Source organism: Rhinolophus sinicus, linkage group LG10 (assembly GCF_036562045.2).
Source record: "Rhinolophus sinicus isolate RSC01 linkage group LG10, ASM3656204v1, whole genome shotgun sequence".
In the NCBI taxonomy this organism is placed as follows: Eukaryota; Metazoa; Chordata; class Mammalia; order Chiroptera; family Rhinolophidae; genus Rhinolophus; species Rhinolophus sinicus.
This window is the reverse complement of record NC_133759.1, coordinates 12,791,518-12,810,866: the sequence shown is the minus strand read 5'-3', so window position 1 is coordinate 12,810,866 and position 19,349 is coordinate 12,791,518. Positions and strand designations below refer to the sequence as shown.

Here is a 19,349-nt window from a genome sequence, read left to right as displayed (position 1 = left end):
TTAGAAAAATGATAAGAAAATGCCAATATCTGAGACTGAAGCCAATATTATCATGATAATTGAATGAGATTTATCATTTACAGAAATCATCTACCATAAGAGATTTTTTTTTTAAAGCTTTCATAAATTTGAATGCAAATGGTAACTGTTATAGAGTCTTCCAGAACCAATCTCAGTTGTCAGTAGACTGAGGTACTCTTGTTAAATTGTGTGAGGAAATGCATGTGTGAATGTTAGTCGGGTGTGTGTATGTGTGTGTGTGTGTGTGTGTGTGTGTGTGGTTATGTGGGGTATGTTAGGGAGGAGAGTGTGGATAGGTATTTACTCTGCGAAGAGTATGACAGCAGGATCCCAAAGATAAGAATTTGTCAGTGTCATTCCAATTCTGCTCATGGCTTGTGGGTTTAGCTTGTGGCATGTGTGGTGAGGTACTGCATGGTGGGTTGAGGTGGTTGTTGTGGTGGGTACCACATTGGTGGAAGGGTGTGTGGTGTGGTGGGGTGAGCTGGGGTGTGGTGTGGTATGGTTGGACCTGGCGTGTGGTTGGACCTTGCATGTGGTTTGACATAGGTTAGAGTGGTGTGGAGAGAGCCTTGGTGAGGGGTTTGTCATGAGGCATTAATTCCGTGGGCTGTGGGCGGTGGGAGACTGGAATATATGAGTGTGTGTGGGGATGTAGTATAGCTGTGGTTTGTGAGCGTGTGTGTATGTGTGTGAGATATGGTTACTACTAAGCTACAACCATATAGCTTTTGTTTAGATTTTCTTTTGCCCTTTGTTTTGGTCTTTGTTTTGGTCTTTGTTAGCCTTTTGTTTTGTCTTTGTTTCGCTCTTTGTTTAAACTTTCTTTGGCTTTTGTTTAGTCTTTCTTTAGCCTTTTGTTTAAACTTTGTGTGGCCTTTTTGTAGTCTTTGTGTAGCTTTTGTTTTTAAGTGGATCTTGGCTGAGGACTCATCAAAAACACCTTGTGTAATGAAAACCCAGGATATATAATCTCTCCCTATATATTCTGCAGGCATTGAGTATCCTCAACCTCCCCAGGGACCTGGTACAGACGTGGAAGCTGTTTCACTCAACAACTGCTACTTGAAGGTAAGGGGATTCCATTGCTTTTCATCTTCATCTTCAAGTGGCAAGTGCACATTTTCCTATGGGCCATTTCCTTATATAGCAGCCAAGATTGGGAGGACATAAAAGGATGGAGAAAACAAGAACGTAGGACACCAAGTTTATGCTGATGTGGGCAGAGAGCCCTCCTGGAATGTTCTGGCTAATGTTTGGGAACTGGCTGAAACTTGGGAGAGGCGAACTCAGGTTCTCTCAGGTATACAGCTCCACGTTCCTGGAGCTAGATTAATGGGTCGAATGGCTTCTTTTTTGTCTATTTCTTCTTTTGTTATTTATCATGATTGAAAATGAGTTTTTCTTCTTATGTAGGAACAATGCCTTCCTGCATACAGCGGGGTTTATGTGTGGGGGATACTAATAGAACAATGAAGTCCAAATCTTGTAAGAATTTTGCTCCCTATAGATTAGAAACCTTAACTGGAAGTGCATTCATGCTTTATCTTGTACAGAATCTCAGAAATCGGGTTTTGTCAATTTTGTGGTTGATAGAAAAAGGAAAGAAAATATTGTGTCAGGGGAATAAAGTCATGAACTTGGCTGGAGTTCTAGGAAGAAACTGGGGAAAAGAATGCTTTGTGAATAAATCAGTGAGGCAGAAAACAGACTGTTGTCAGATGTTCAGCTATGCTATTTTATGTTTATTTAGAATAGCAGGAGAATGCCTTGGTGAGTGAATTTTAAAAATTGTTTCATATGTATGGAAAAATTGGAAATAATACAAAAATTCCCGGTGTATCCAGATTGTTCAAATGTTGATATTTTACAACATTTGCTTTATCATTTTTTCTCTGTGAACACACACATATATATTTTTCTGAGCCATTTGAGATTAAATTACAGACATGGTCAAAATCTGGAAATTAACATGGAGAAAGAACTATTGACAGACCTTGATATGACCTTGACAGTTTTGAAAACTACAGGCCTGCTATTTTGCCAAATGTCCCTCATTTTGGGTTTGGTCTGATGTTTTCTCATGATTAGGCCCAGATTATGCAGTTTTGGAAAAGATATGCTTGCATTTGAGATCATACATTTACAAATTAAAACCTAAATCTGACTGTACAAACTTTTAATTCTTGTTTATCTAATAGTAACTGGGATTTTAAATGAGTACCTAAAATCTTACAAGAAAATAGAAAAATTGAAACCCCAAGACTTTTTATTGATGATTCCCAAAATTCACCAAAAATGTATAAGTGCTGCCCTTTATTCATAAATGGTAATTACACTGATATGTAAGTGAACTTGATAGGTTTATAGTGAGGTATTTAACCTAGATTCTTTGTATGTGTTGGATTCATGTCTATTACTCTGTGAGTATTCATTTCATAAATGTGGAAATTCCTTTCTAAGCAAAACCATCTGCTGAAAACAGATACAATTCAACAAAGAGCTGTCCTAAATAGCCCCTCCAGGCTTGCTGGCCCCCTTTTGGATGTTGACAGGGCACCTGATAGAAAGAACTTTCATTTTGTTTGTTTGTAAGTGTGAAAATGTCTGTTAGAGGGTGGCTGGCAGTTTTATGATTCTTAAAATAGTTTCTTTAGATGTGCAAACATACATCATCCATGTTTTTCCTCAGAGAAAACTCTGAGGTCATCACAATCATCATAAATGTGGGGAAATTGATGAATTGGTTCTATGATCTTTGTAGTCAAGTGACTGTATTATGACTGTAACAGGACTATTTCCTGGATGAGGTAGATAAGCACTTTCAATCCTACATATGGACTTAAATGAGAAGTTTGGGGTTCTGCATGAGGTGCTAGTTAAGCCTGAGGAACTCAGCTTTTGGGAAAATGGAGCATTAGCTATTCTGATCGTCTTATCTGGGCGAGAGAAGTCACTCTGGAGTTTGAGAAAGTGTTTTCTACTTAAAGCATGATGTGTTCCTATGATGGGCCCGTCTGGGGTGGAAAATGAGGGCCTCCTTCTCTCGCTCAGTCAAAAGAATTGGGGGTCAGGGCGTGGAAGACTTGGAAGGCCAGGAGAATTTTGTGGATAGGATTTGAGTTGCTTTCCACAACCTGGAAGTCTGGAACCCTAGGGAACCCTAGCATTAGGTTCCATCACGTGGGCTCCAAGAGTGGTCTCTTCTGTGGGCTGGGCAGGTCTCTGTGGCTCTGGTGCTTCGGTTAGAATGCATTAGGTAAAAACTTGGTATTAGCTGTGTTCTGGGTGGTTAAGGGACCAATATCTTGTTAAATGCACCTGGAATTTTGTTTCTGTTTAGGTTTGGTGAAGCCAGCAGATCCAGAGATGGCTGCCATTGAAAAGATTGTTTGTTACTCACAGTGCCCAAGAGGAGGGGGCATATGAAACCAAGAAGGGCCTGATGGGGAAGCACCAGGGTCAGTCAAGAGCCAGAAGGAGCGAGGAAAGCATGGGCCAGAGACTCTGTTGTATCTTTTTTGCAGGGAGGACTGAGCAAGGCAGGGTAAGCCATGAAGATGGATGTGATGCCCTTGGTGGCAGAACGTAGAATGAGAAGAGGGTGTGACTATCCTTTGGGGGCACTGCCACATTTACAGGTTAGATGGACAAGGAGTGATTGGCAAAGAATAAAGACAAGAGTCAGAGAGGAAGGAGGGAAACTGGAACGTGGTATCATGGAAGCCAAAGGGAAGGAAGCCAGAAGAGGGAGTCGTCATCTTTGCAGAATGATTCTGAGCTGTGGTGTGACGTGAAGATATAAAGAGTACATTAGATTAAGTGACATGGAAATAGTTGGTGACTTTAACAAGAATTGTTCCCATGGAATGATTAAAACAGGAATTAGAAGGCTTGTGGGAGGAACAGGGACTAAGGAGCTGGAAAGAAAAACTATAGTCAACTGAGGCCAGAAGTTTGAGCTATTTCTGCTCAGTTATCAGCCTCTTAGCAACTGTTTTTTCTTAGGCTTCCCACAGTTTCACTCTGAAATTGCACAATTTTGATATTGGCTAAGTATCTGAGAGAAACCATCTCTCTCTCTCTATCTATCTATCTATCTATCTATCTATCTATCTATCTATCTATCTCTCTCTCTATATATATATATATATCTCTTCTTAGTAGTTCCCTACTATTTGTTACTCTCCCCTCCACCCCCTTCAGATCCCTGCAGTCTTAGCAACCCCTAACTCATCTGATCTCTGTTTCTTCTTCTCTCTGCTTAAGCTCTTTTCCCCCTGTTTAGCAGTTGTCAACAAAGACAACCAATCAGAATAAGAGGTTTCTTTTGGAGGTTATTTTTGTGTCTAGAATCTTCATAATCTTATAAGACCCCTTTGTCTAAATATCACTTCAAAGATCTGATATATATTTTAAAAGTATGGGACAAAGGCTATGAATAATCACATAAATCTCCGTATTGCATGGGAAAACAAGATTGATATTTTGAAGTTCTCAATTGAATGCTTTATCAAGTTGGACTCCCTCACTGTGTTGATAACACAAAAAACACATCTCTCTTCCGGAGCTGGAAGGGAGAGACAGTCCTTCAACTTCTTTCTTCAGATGTTTTACTTAATTGCGAACACTTGCATGTTTGGATACAGACCTGAAATTTCATTCATTTCAGAAATTTCATTTATTAGTGGTGAAGCAAAAATCAGGTTTATAGAGCTCAGATGTACTAGGAGAAATGACTAAAGATTTTTTACTTAATGACAGTGAATTAACTGGACATACAGCATTCTTCCTCTATAATGATAAGATGGGCTTTAAAAAGTTTGCATGTGTTTTGTGATTACTGTGAAACCTTCCCTCCACCCTCCAATTGACTGACAGCATCTATATCCATCATCAAGATCCTAGAACTGTGAGAGCAAAGCTCTGTGTATAACGCACTTGAATTAACTACAACCTAAGTAACCAAAACATTAAATTAGTAACCAGGATGCATTGTACTGCTTCTCTTTCAGGAAAAAAAGAAGCAAATGATACCAAGACAAGCTCATAACAGAAATCTAATCATCAGATGTGTACGGATGAAAATACAGGTACAAATGAATCCCTTATATTGTTTTAGATTTGCATCTGAGTTATTGTATAACGATTACTAATATTCAGAATGTCCAAGTAGAAAGCAGAATCAGCAAAAGACTAAGCAATCAAACTTTTAGTAAGAGTTAAACACTTTAAATAACTATTTCAGGTGTTTCACAGTATTCTAGGTTTTGGGAGTAGAAATTTGAAAACAAAAATTCTATACATCAGAGGTAGTATGACCTAAGCCACCTTTGTCCAACCCAGGTACTATGCACTCTGCCTCAATCATTCGTTGTCATGTCTGGAACTTGCCAACACTTGAAACTACTCCGTCTATGAATCAAACAGTGCAAACATCTAGGAGCTCCTTCACAACCTCTTTTCTTTCACTTGCTTTGTAAGTGCCCCACTACAACTCTTCTTCCACTCAGTACTTCGAGTTGGTTTGCCCCTCCACCTGTCCATTCATTCAAGAATCCATTCACCGACCCATTCATCCTCACCCTTCTCTATTTTCTTCTCATTATGGATAGATTCTAGGGTTCATCATTTCAATTATTCTCTTGCAAATCCTTTGGCAAATTCCAACCCTGGATGAAACTATTTGTCTTCTCCAGGTCTGCACGCAGGCTGCTGAGAACAGTTGGAGAAAAGCACAATGGGGGCCATTGGTACCACTACAAATTATAACTAGGCTGTCAATCAAAACTACCTGGCAACTTGGTCTCCAAATTTGTGCAAAATCTATTTTAAACCCCATTTTTATTCTCAAATCTCCAGCTCTCTCATTCTCAGCTCCCACTTCCCACTTCCCTGGAAAAATGCAAGGTATTAGATGGGAACTTCATACAGCCAACTCTTTTCCCTCTTCCAACGAAGGCCAACCTTTCTACATATGCTCTGCATTCCATCTCCTTTTTTTTCCCTCAAGAATACTAATTATTTCCACTTTCAAATTTTATTTCAATCTTTTCCTCTCTACTGGACCTTACCCATCAGCACTTATGTATGCTCTCATCATAACAAAAAAACAAATCAACAAACCAACTAATCACCCCTCTTCCATCCTCAAAAACAATAAAAACAGCACCCCGCCCCCTCATCCCACCCTACCCCCCAAAAACACTCTGGAAAACTCTTTTCCATGACTCTACTCCCCTTCATTCTCACATGAATTGACTATAGTTTTTCTCTCCAAATCCTCAGTCACTGTTCCTCCCATAAACCCTCTAATTCCTGTTTTAATCATTCCATAGGAACACTTCTTGTTAAAGTCACTATTTCCATGTCACTTAATTTAATGTACTCTTCATATCTTCACGTCACACCACAGCTCAGAATCATTCTGGCTCCCTTCCCTTTGGCTTCCATGATACCACATGTTCCAGTTTCCCTCCTTCCTCTCTGACTCTTCTCTTTATCCTTTGCCAATCACTCCTCATCCATCTAACCTGTAAATGTGGCAGTGCCCAAAGCATAGTCACACCCTCTTCTCATTCTACATTCTGCCACCAAGGGAATCACATCCATCTTCATGGCTTCAATTGCCACCTCTACTCCAACAACTTTCAAATTCTACCCCCGCCCAGATTTCTCTCAACTTTCTACTTGATGTCTCCATCTAGATGCCCCTCTAACACCTCAACTCAAATGCATCCGAAACTCAACTCATGACTCTGCATCTTTCCCCAAACCTTCATCTCCAGTAGATGCTTCCACCACCCACCTAGTTGCTCAAACTACATACCTTAGAGTCACCCTTGACTCTTCCTCTTGCTTTTTTTTTAAATAAATGAATAATTTCAATACAACGTGGTAAATATAAAGATAGAGGCATATAAATTCCAAAATGGAACAAAGATAAGTTGCATTTCATCCAACCAAAGCAGTCTACCAGTGTCACTGCCATTGGGTGACTCAGATGATGGCCTTGGACTCAAAATTTAAGAAAAGGGGTGGCCAGCAATCCAGGGCTCATTTTAGCTTGTCTCTGGCCTGGTCTCTTTGCTTACCCAAAGCTGACACCCTTGGAGAACCCAAAGCACTGTAGCAGGTCTCACCTTCCACTAGCTATCAGTGGTGCAATACAGCAGCCCATCAGGTAATCTAGGTTCTCTTCTTTAGCCCCTGCTATGACCATAGCCCAAATTAACACTTAGGTTATAAGAAAATGCAAATCTGGACGATTGGTTGGCTTCTCTTTCATCCCAGAAGAATTCTGAGAGAGAATTTGTTTTACCTACATATATGTACATTCAAAATCCCATCATTTTCAGAGAGGGAGAGACACAATTCTTATTTCGTACATCACAAACAGATTAAGAAAGACAAATAATTATAAAACGAAGCACACCTTGAAGAAATATTTTCTACTGAGAGACCACTTTATGTTAAAACCTTAACTCTTAAAATAACCCTGCTTGGAATCTGACAAAAGCAGCCTGAGTTCTACATAACACCCCAGGGAACAGGGGCACCTGGGGATTTTTTAAAGGCACCTTCAATTCAATCATAGTTAACACTCATTCAGTGAGTGGAGGGCACAGCAGAACCCTTTGGATTAGAGAGAAGCCCTTTCCTCAGAGAGCTCAGGCTTGGATCACAGCCACACAGCCACATTATTATAACATAGTATGGTGCGTCCACCCATAGAAGTATGTACAAATTATAGAGATAGCCCAAAGGAGGGGCAGGTCCTTTGACTAGGTGAGACCTTAACTGGGTTGTTTAGGATAAATAGAAGTTCACCGCACAAACATGGTGGGGAAAAGGCATTCCAGGAGAAGCATGTTCAAAGGGGCATCTTTTGATCACAGGTTGATGTTTCTGACCTATAGCGGTGAGGGGTGGTGGTGGGAGACAAAGGGGAAAAGTGGGCAGGAGGGGTCTTGTGTGCCATATTTAACTAAGAAGCAGGACTTTGCTCTGTAACTGGGGAGAACCTCTGCAGTTTCTGAGTAGGGGGATGGATAAACAAGGAGACAAACTCATGCCTTTGGTTCCTTTTCCTGGGTCCTTTCCCTATCTGTAGAAAATTACGAATTATTCATCCACATACAATTCTAGTGTAAGCTCATATGTCCATAAGCTAAAACAATGGATTGTATAATTTTAGATGTTAACAGAATAAATAATGTCATGTTATTTAAATTGTGTTCAGAAAATTACTTTACTTTTAACATGTTTATCTGGCTTCACTATGATCAGCAGGTTTTCACTCCTAAAACATTTGCTAAGTATATTGTCTATATGCCAAGGATACCAATCGTGGGTCACACCTGTTCCCTCCTCTAGAATCGCCGAAGTCAGAGGTAATGTTTGTTCAGTCAGAAAGGGCTTTTGCAAAAATCTGTGGGCGGTGTGGTCCTTGGTCCACTTTAATTTGTCCTTGTTGAAGGAGCAAAACAAAGCAATGATGGCTTTGCTTTGTCTCCCGAGTGGATTGTCAACTCCCAGACAATCGGGACCTGCTTACGCTGTTATGTTTTCATAGCCTCTGTAGGTCCTCAAATCGGTATTGGATTTTGGCAAGACGCTGTTCTCTGGGTAAAAGCACCCTGATTCAAAATCAGTATCTCTATGACGTTTTCCTTACCCGGAACTGGTTTGCAAACAAGAATCTAATGTGAAATGTTCATTGTACTAATATGTAAACATTTTGGTTGCCAAGGTCACAAATGGATAAACCAGGACAAGTAGGTAGATAAAGGTATCCTTAGAGACAGCGTGTACCGTGTTTCCCCGAAAATAAGACCTAGCTGGATAATCAGCTCTAATGTGTACTTTGGAGCAAAAATTAATGTAGGACCTGGTATTATATTATACTATACTATACTATACTATACTATACTATACTATACTATACTATACCTGGTCTTGTAGTAAAATAAAACCGGGTCTTATATTAATTTTTGTTCCAAAAGATGCATTGGAGCTGATTGTCGGCTAGGTCTTGTTTTCGGGGAAACAGGGTAGTAGTTACAACCAAAATTCACTTCCTAAATGTATTTTTGCTGCTATGGACTGGTCAACAGGACAGCCATTGTCTTTTACTGTGTAAATCTGCACTCAGAGGAAAGCATTAGCTCCTGACCTGAGGGGGAATTAGCAAGGTTTTAGAAACTATTCAAGGTCTCTAAGGGAGGTGGTGAATGTGGAGTGAATTTGCTCTGCAGTGATGCTTTTCATAGCAGAGGAGTTGGGGCTGAGCAGCCTTTGGAAAGATGTGGGAGGTGAAAGAAGCCAGGGCCTGGAGTGGAAGCTTTGAACCCCCAGTTTTAGTTCCAGAAACAGCTCCCGCATGCATTCTTCACTTGCAGGAAGCCACGGGCGTCCTTCTGACAGCCCAGGGCTCACACGCTGGGACGGTTCCTTGCGGCGAGCTCCAGCCCAGTTCCCGTTTGCTGAATGTCTCTGCCCCCGAGCACCCCTCTCCGGTGCTCTGATTGGCTGCCTTCTCCCCACCCTGTAACGTCACCTCCCCCCTTTTGGGGACTAATCGGAATGGTCACGAATTGATACTTCTTCGCTGCCATTTCCCTTTTCTTTAGTCTTACAGTTAATCATATTTGTACATGATTACTGGCTTTTAAAGATTCATCTTTTTCTATTACTTGCCTTTTAAAAAAAATTTATAGTTTGTTTTTTTCTTTAAACATTCTGATTATTAACACATTATACTTTTATGTGTTTGTATAATTTCTTCTCTACTGGTACAGCTCTTTTCACTTGTAACTTCGTGGTATCTTTTATTCTATAAAAACCATCGTCTTTGATTTCCTTCTCTCCTCTTCACCTCTGCCATGTTAGAAGCTGCGTGGTTCAGGGTTAGCAATGTAGACTAGTCTACCTTGCATGGGGTCTTGGGGTCCTTTATGTCCTCAGCTTTCTCATTTGCAAAATGGGGCTATTGTGAGGTTGTGAGGATTAAATGAGTTAAACACATTAAGCCCTTGAATAGTATCTCCTGACTTGTGTTTGCTATTTTTATTCTTATTGGGGTCTTTGGTCTATTTTCACTTTGTCTCTCTTTTGAGTAATTCATCCATTTCGCATAAAACAATGCCCCCTCTGTTATGAACCATACTATTAGGTTGGTGGTGCAAAAGTTATTGGGGTTTCAAAGGTTAAAAATAATTGCAAAAACTGCAATTACTTTTGCACCAACCTAATACTATACACATGTGGGTCTGTTTTTGGGCTCTCTGTTCTGTCCCATTGATCTATTGGTCTATTTCCAAGCCAATACTCTACTGTTTTAATTAGTATAGTTTATGATGAGTGTGGGAACTTGGTGGGACAAGACCTGATTCTTATTCAAAATTGTCTTGGCTCATCTTGGTTCTTAGTCTTCCATAATAACTATGGGATCTATCGTATCAATTACATGAAATATGATATTTATTAGAATTGCATTACACTTATAGATTTATTCAGAGATATTCAGCATACTTATGATATTGAATATTTCTTTTACAGCCTTCAAAAAGGAATTGCAAATTTCTTCTTGAAGGTCTTACAGTTCTTTCATCAGATACATTTCTACCAGTAGGTGTCCTGTGGTGTTGTGACCAGTGTAAATAGCTTTTTTTATTTTACATTTTCTCATTGGATCTTACTGATCTATAGAAATGATTTTGATCATAGTATATCGATCTTGGGTCCAGAAATCTCCTTGGACTGTCATTTTAGTTCTAATAGTTTGTAGTATATCATCATTTTTATGTTCTATTTTTTTGGTTGTATTTTATTGATTTATTTTTGTTGTTTTGCTTGTTGTATTGGTTTAAATTTCAAGTGCTCTGTTGAATAGTAGTAATGATAACCCTTCTTGGGGTGCCTTATTTGGATGAAATGTTTCTAAGATTTCACCAGCAGTAAGCTGTTACTATAAATATTTTGGTAGCTAGCTTTTTATAATGGTAAGGGCGTTCCTTTCCTTTTTCAGTACTCTAAGATTATTTATGATAAGTGGATACTGAATTTCATTGAATGCTTTCTTAGAATCTATTACTGATCATACTTTTTCCCTTAATCTGTTACTATGGTAAACCATATTTACAGACTTTCCAGATCTAAACTATTTTAAGATTTACCATCTCTAGTTTGCATTATGAAATATTTTACCTATTAGACTGGCAAAAATCCGAGAGGCTAATAACCCACTTTATTGTTGAGGTGATGGGGAAATGGGCATGATCATATATTGCTTGTGGAATGACAATTTGTACAAACTCCATGGAGAGCAAGTTGAAAAACCTATCAAAATCTACAAAATGACAAATGCATAGATTCTTTGACCCCATTTTTAGATATTCTCCCCTCAGATATTTGCACATGTGTGAAATGACGGGTACACCACCTTATTCACTCCTGCATCATTTGTAATCATAACAGACTGGAAACAATCAAATTGTTCACTTATAGGGGACTTGTTGAAGAAATCATGATGCTCCCCGACAATAGAGTCTGAGGCAGATAAACAGGAATGAGGAAGCTCTTTGTGTCCTCTATGGAAAGAGTGGTCTACCCATTATTCCACTCTGCAAAAAGTAGTGGAAAAAGGACACACATCAACCCCCACAAACGTATATATCTACAAACTAAAACGCAGTAATAACCAATATTTACTGAAGGCTCTGTGTGCTAAGAACTGTAGAAGGCACTGAAGTAGAATGGAAAATGAAGTGGCTGCTCTCATGAAGCTTATATTTTCATGAAGGGAGATAAATATAAATAAATAATAAACACATAATAGAGTTTCTATTGATAAGATAGATATTGTCAAAGATGCATCTACACACAGTCTCTAGTTTATCTTCTGTTCATTTCTGCAACTGTTTTTCATTCTAAAGGAAGCGTTTTGAGAGAGGATTCAGGGCCACATAGAGAGATGTAGTTAATTCTTTTAAACTGCTGCACAGAATCCCCTTGCATGAATTGATGCATCTTATCCGTTTCTCTGCTGAACATGTTTATGTTTTGTGTCTTTTGTTTGTTTCAAATGGAGCTGTAGTCCACATTGTTGTGTACACCTCTCTGTGCACATGACTACGATTCTCTGAGATATACACTCAGGAGTGGATTTCCTGGGACTTTACACACACACATGCAGTGTGACTACCAGCTGCTGGTTTCCACATGCCCACGTGGCTCTTCTGAGTGACACACCCATCGCTGTGTGTGAGTTCCTGTTGGCCTACAGCCTCACTTCATCTGATGTTAGGCTATTTAACTTGTTTTTCTCTTTCATTTGACTTTTAATTTTTCTATTACAATTCACATACACTATTATATTAGTTTCAGGTGTACAACATAGTGATTAGACATTTGTATAACTTAGGAAGTGATCACCCCATAAGTCTAGTCTCCACCTGGCACTATACATAGTTATTACAATATTATTGACTGTATTCCCTAGGCTGTACTTTACAGCCCTGTGACTATGTTGGAACTACCAAAATGTACTTCTTAATTTCTTCACCTTTTGCATCCTGCCCCCTAGGCTATTTAACTTCCACTAATGTGGTAATCTTGTAGAATGATATCTAATTGTTGTTTTAATTGTGTCTTTCTGATAATTGATGAGTGTTTTTTGATATGCTTGCCGATCTACTGCTTCCTCTTTTTTAAATTGCCTGTTCACATTTGCCTAATTTTCTATTGGGCTGTCTTTTTCTTATTGATTTGCAGTTCTTTAAAGATTCCGGATAGTAATTTTTTGTATGTAATATGTGTTGTATTCTTCCAGTGTTGCTATTTTTTTGTCCATGCTTATGGTTCTTTTGACATACAGTAGGTTTTAATTTTGGTGTATAGTAGTCAATTATATTGTCTGGGAAGTTAATGATATTAACATTATCTGTTGACAAATCTGCCTTCTCCCCACTGATTTGTAATAACATCTCTATGACATACCAAGTTCTCTTGTATAATGGATTTGTTTCTGAGTTCTGTTTTCTTTTCCACCGATCTATTTGTCCATTTTTGAGCCAACACCAACTATTTTAATTACTGTCTCTTAGTGATATGTTTTGCTATTTGGTGTAGAAAGTCCTGTTATTCTTCTCAGAAATTTCTTGGTATTTCCTGGTCCTTTGCTCTTTCATCGGATCAGGTTATCATGTTCCAGAAAAGATCTTTGGTAATTTGAGTAAGAAATGCATAGTATTTGTGAATTAGTTTTGGCAAATATTGCATCTTTATGATGTAGATCTTTTTCATCTATGAAAAAGTTTTCCTTTTATTTATTCACATGTTCTTTCATATTTCCATTGAAGTTTTGGAAATTTTCCCCCAAAGGATTTACACATTTTAACTTTTACTTTATTTCTAGGTATCTCAGGATTCTTGTTGCTAGTGTGAATAAAATTTTTTCCCCAATTATTCTTTTCCATAGTCCCTCTCTCCCTGAGTGTTCTCCTATGTTCCCTTGGCTGTAAATCTCATGTATATGTCAAATACACTTAAATTTTTCTCTCTCTCTATCTCTATCTCTGTCTCCGTCTCCATCTCTGTCTCCATCTCTATCTCCAGCTCGGTTTATCTCCTGACCTATGTAGCCAGTCATTTTCTTTCACAGCCACTTGGAGGCTTCCTAAGTTTCTCACACTGAACACACCTGAGACTGAACTCTTGATTCTTCCCTTCCCCCATCCTTAAATCTGTTTCCGTCCTAGTAAAATGATTCCTCATCTAACCTAATTTCCCTTGGAGAAATCCTGTGTGTCCTTCTTTCCTGCCTCCATTCACCCATCTGCATGTCTTGTTCATTGTTGGGCTTCCTGTGTTGCTCATTCTGTACTCTGATCCTTAGCAATTTAGAGGCATATGTCAATGCTTCTAGTACAGACCAGTCTACGGTGTGGCATCATCAGCACTAGATCTTCAGATGCATCTCAGATTTAACGTGTTTGGCACAAAGTGGGTGCTCAGTTAATATTTGTCGAATAAATGAACGTCCAAAATGATACCCTTACTCTCCACCCCCGCTGCGTTTCCCCACCTCAGCCAACTGCTCCACTGGGCATCTGCTCAAGCCAGAAGCCAGGCCGTCGTCCTTGCCCTTTCCTTTCCAACGAAGCCCACATCCAGCTGATCCTCAAATCCTATTAATTGTGCTTCCAGGGTCCGTGTCTGCTGCCACTGCTCTGGTTCAAGTCCCTGTCCTCCCTCACTGGTCTCCGTGCTTTCACTCCTGCTCCCCTCCAATCTACATTGCCAGAAGCCTGAGTGATCATCATGGAACATAAATGGGGAGATTTGTCTCCTCTTGTCAAGATCTGTCAGTGCTTTCCTATTCTTTAGCTCACCGTCAAGGTCCTGGACCATCTCGCACACACCTCACCCTCCAGCCTCACGATGCTCCAGCCACAGCCCCTTCTCTGGTTTCTTGAGCACCCCAAGTCTCAGGGCCTTCTGTCTGGGACTCGCTCCTCCCCTGCATGTGGATGGCTCCCATGTGCGCTTTACAACTCAAATGAAATGTTTCTTTTTCAGGAGTCCTTCCCCAGCCCAGCCACTCAATCTGAGTTGATCTCACTGTTATATTCTCTCCTAGTACCCAGAAGTCTAGTCACATTTCTATTAGTCATTGACTACACTCTTCATGAGATGGTCTGTTAAAGTCCCCTTTGCTGTACCCTAAGCTCCATGATGAATCCAGGCATCTTCTTTGTCTTGTTTACCACCCGCACGTAGTAGCCACTCAACGGGTACTTGGACAAATGGCTGAGTGTGACTATTGTATTTGGCTGCATTTGCCTTCAGTACACATTGTTTTACACCTGTAGCCTGATGCCGCTTGGCCCCCTCTGTCAATGGGGTCCATTATGGCCACTAACTGTCTCCATAGCTCCCATCAACAGGAGCCTAAGATGGCTCCTGGTCTCTGGAGTACCAGGATCTCATCTGTTCAAGGCAGGGTCTGAGTGTGTGGCTCTCTCCTGCTAAGGCCACCCTGGCTCCTGTCCCAGGCCCATGCTGAGGGTGCTACCTCTGGAGGTATCTGATGGCACCTGCGAGAGCTGTGAGCACTCTTGATGTGGTTTGCCACTGGCTTCAGCTGGGATAGTGGCTACCTGGAGTTGATGCCACATGGCAAATAACCTAACTTCCTGCTGCCTTCACTTGGTATTACAGAAATATTTTCTTATGTCAGTAAACCTCTTCATAAGCACCTTTTAAAATGACCGCCTAATATAGTTGGTCTTCAGATGGCTACTTAATATTGCCCTGATTCGTCAATGATAAGAATATTAATAATTAAATAAAAATAAAAGCTTTATTGCTTACATTGTATTTTTATAAAACTGGAAGGATTCCCTTGCCTAGCTTCTCTCCTTTAATAAGCTAGCCTGATTTTAAGAAATGTACAGAATTATGAATGGTTCACTTTTTCTTTCTGGCAGTTTCTTGAAAGACCATGACAATTTGGGGTAATATTCAGAAATTAAGTTTGGGATTTTCCTACTTCTTCTCCCACCCCCACCCCTCTGTCCCTACCAGTAAGTAAAATTCCATTTACTATTCTCATTCATATCCTTACATTATTACTGAAACTATATTTCTGTCTCTCTCATAGAATGAAAGGTTAAAAGATATTGCTCTCAAGGGCTTTGATTTTCAGAGAATAAATATTAAATTGTGAAATGGAGGCAGAGTCTAACAGAAATTCATTCAAAATTTATAAATATTTTAAGCACTTGAAGTTAATTCTTCATGCTTTGAACTAATACGGTGTTTTAAATGGTAGACATTTCATCTTGTTCTCGAAACCAATCTATAAAAATTGCAATTTCCCGTTACTTCCATCTCTTCTATAATTATTCCTAATCCTTTGAGGGCAGAAGGGGTGGCAGTGCATGTTTAAATGAGAGATTATCACCATGGATAGGAAGGAGTTGAGAAAAGGAAAGAAAAGGCCTAAAAAGAGCATGTCCTCCTTTGCTCAAGGCTTCTCTACTTGGTGAATTTATGGGGGAATCCAGCATCCTATGGAGCACAATCAATGGGGAGAGAGAAAAAGCTCAGGAGGCAGACACCCAAGTTCTCTCTTTTCTCCAGATGAAAACTCAAAATCATGGTGGGGATGTGGTAGATGTCTATCCAGAGAGGTTTGAAATTGTGTGTATGTGTGTGTGTGTGTGTGTGTGTGTGTGTGTGTGTGTATGTGTGTGTGTGATGGGGGGGTCCTACTGACACACTTTCACAGGAATAGTAGGGACAAGCTGCAAGCCCCTGGGGAAGGTCTGCCCTCAGCTACGTCCAATGTGGCCTATGAGTGCACAGCTTTGGAGCTGTCTAGGCCAGTGGCCCCCAGATGGGGCTATTGACTCCCTATATGTAGTGCATGGCCTGCGTGGGAACCAGAAGTTACCTGTAGTGGATGTGGATGAGCTGCGAGGACAGCTGGACCAGAACAGGAGGGTTCTGAGTAGGGACTGTGACGTCCAGTGGTCATCAGTAACATGTCGGGGGGTTGACCACACGAGGCGCCCGATGGCACAGTCCAGCAGAGAGGACACCACCCAGGCCAGCCAACCCTTCCTTCACTGCCATGAGACTCTCAGCTTCCCCATACTCTTGTCCACCTTCAGAAGGAATTGAAGGAGGTAAAGAATAGTCTTGTGAGGGAACTGAACTTTAACTGACTACTTATTAGGAAGACAGTTTATGCCAGAAGTGATCAAGGCAGTATCAACTCAGAGGTTTGGTTTCTCTCTCCTTTTCAAAAGCTGTGATTTTTTTTTTTTTTTGTAAAACTGAACTGAGTTTGAATAAATTTGAAATTTCTTGCTTTGTTTGTTAACCGAATTTTTCCCCACTCCTTAATCCACGTAACATATTAAGAGGTTTTAGTCTTCCTTTGGAGTTTTGGTATCTGGAGCCGGAATGCTAGTTTTCTCACATATGGTTCGGGTCCTGGAGAGTCAGGGCTTGTCTCCTGCCACTCTATGCTGAGTTCGTCATACAAGACAAAAGCAGGTCCTTGTTTGTGATTCTGAGGGACCTCATTTACAAGACATGAAGAACAGTTCTGTTTTTCAAATACTGACTGGAATCCACCCTTCACTTTGCAGAGCCAGTACCCATTTCCATGTTTGACTTCCTGTGGTGCCATGTAGGTGTGAAGGAGTACGTGGGCTGCAACATGACACCTTACTACTTGCATTGCATTTCCTTTCCAGAAGACTGCCCAAGACTAGGGCCACATGCCACTTCTATTAAATAATTACCTCACATTCTAGTTGCCTTTTAAGAGAAGATGATAGAAAGAAAAGAATGATGGATGGAAGGAAGCCAATGCATTTTATGTTCAGGGTGCTAATCTCCACCTGCAGTCTCCTTAGGGATGAGTGAAGCTCTGTTTAAAGATAGCCATGACACGGGTGGTTACACAGAGATGCTAATGCCATCTTTGGAATGCATAATTAAATGTGTGTGTTGATTAAAGCTTGCTAATTAATTTGCATGAATTAGGAAAAGGTATAGTGGGTTCATAAAGTCTAAAAAAATTTTTTGTTTTTTAAAGAGCAGCATTTTATAACTTTCAAGGTCAGTTAGAAAGGTCCTTTCTTGTGTTGTCTTTTTCATTAAACAGACACTGTTTCCTGAGCTAGAGCAGAGGTCCCTAAGGGGACATGGGACTGCTAGAGAGCATCTCAGGACAGGCAGGGAAAGGATGAGGGGCCCTGCAGCTGTTGAAAGAAACACTCTTTGTTCATTCTTTCATTTTCATCAAGCATGTACCAAACATTTGTTCTGAATTAGGCATTGTACAAGGCTCTGAGGACAGAAAATTTAAGAAGACAATGACACAGTAAGGATAACACTAAAGATTCCAGATGCTGTCCTAGAATTATGTACAGCAAACAAGGTCACGGCACAAAAGAGGGAGTAGTGACCATTTCTCCTCGGCTGAAGGGAAGGCTCTGGAAAATCTCCCAAACAAGTGACTTGACGTTGGGCTCAGCTCTACAGTGGTGGAGGCATTTGTTGTGTAATTGTTGGGTGGGAAGGAAGCAGGGTAAGGACCCCTATGGGACAAGGCCCAAAGGCTTGAAATAATAGTACCTCTTGGGGGCTAGGAACAGCTGGATTGGGATGGATGCACTCACCAGGGGAGGGTCCCTTCTTGAATAAACGTCTTATTATTAAAGAAAACTCATCTTCCCCATGGACTTTTGCCTACATCTCATTGGCCAGAATGTGGTCACATGGGGAGTTGTATATATTTAACTGGGCATATCACACTGCCAAACAAAATCAAGGTTTGTTATTGAAGAAGGGGAGAGTGGGTAGTGGCTAGTCAGCTAGTCATATTGACCGCTATGACTTTGCTATTTATTATTATTATTATTTGATCTTGGAGAGTTCACTTAACTTCCTCAGGCCTTTTCACCTCATCTCTAAAATGGGGACAGAAGAGATGACCTGGAAGGGTTATTTTGGGAATTAAAAATAATAGACATAAAGCGTCTGGAACATAGTAGGTGCTCAATAAATAATGAGGGAAGGTTCTTGTTCTCCTCCCTCTGGTATCTGTCTACTTCCTTTTCCTTCTTCAAATACTTGCCTCACTTTCCCCTCCTCTTTAGTTTTAGACTCTATTTAAACATCTGGAAAGCATGGAGATTATATTGTATAGTTTCAAATTCAGTTATTTTTCTCTTCATCCTGACAAACAGTTAGTTCATAATTATCTTTGCTCTGTAATGAGCTGGTATCTTCAGTGAAAACATTATGTGATGTTTATAATGATTTGTTTTTAGCCGCTAAAGTAAAGATGTAACTAATGCTTGAATTAAATGTCATCAGAGATAGATGTGATACATAAAGAGTATGTCTGAAGAATTCAATGGAATTAGGTCATTTGAATGAATTCTTAATAAAGGGGAAATGGAATTTATTAAGCAAGTATTTTAGTTACAGTGTTAGATTATTTTATTTAATACTAGAAAAGGCCCTCTGAGTTAAGTATTGTTATTATTATTTGTTATTACCCTCTGTTATGGACTGAATGTTTGTGTTCTCCCAAAATTCGTATGTTGAAATCTAATCCTCAGTATGATGGTATTTGGAGGTGGGGCCTTTGGGAGGTGATCAGGTCATGAGAACAGAGAGCTCATGGATGGAATTAGTGCCCTTATAGAAGAGCTTCCAGAGACCTCCCTCGCCTACTTTACTTGTCTGTGAACCAGGAATGTACCCCCACACCAGATACCAAATCTTCTGGGGCCCCGATC

General features: G+C 40.1%; 1 protein-coding gene across 7 annotated transcripts in view; it reads left to right on the top strand.

Moving 5' to 3' along the window:
- The first annotated feature begins 936 nt into the window (after nt 1–936).
- Nucleotides 937–19,349, top strand: part of MOBP (myelin associated oligodendrocyte basic protein) — a 39,952-nt gene continuing 21,539 nt past the window's right edge. For 4 of the 7 annotated variants that reach the window (XM_019727582.2, XM_019727581.2, XM_074312582.1 and 1 more), the window contains exons 1-2: nt 937–1,092; nt 5,037–5,114. The gene's annotated coding sequence lies outside the window, so the exon portion shown is untranslated. Of the gene's footprint in view, nt 1,093–1,210; nt 1,325–3,364; nt 3,569–5,036; nt 5,115–19,349 lie in introns of those variants that run through there. The other 3 variants (XM_074312583.1, XM_019727583.2, XM_074312584.1) reach the window with 3 other exon arrangements.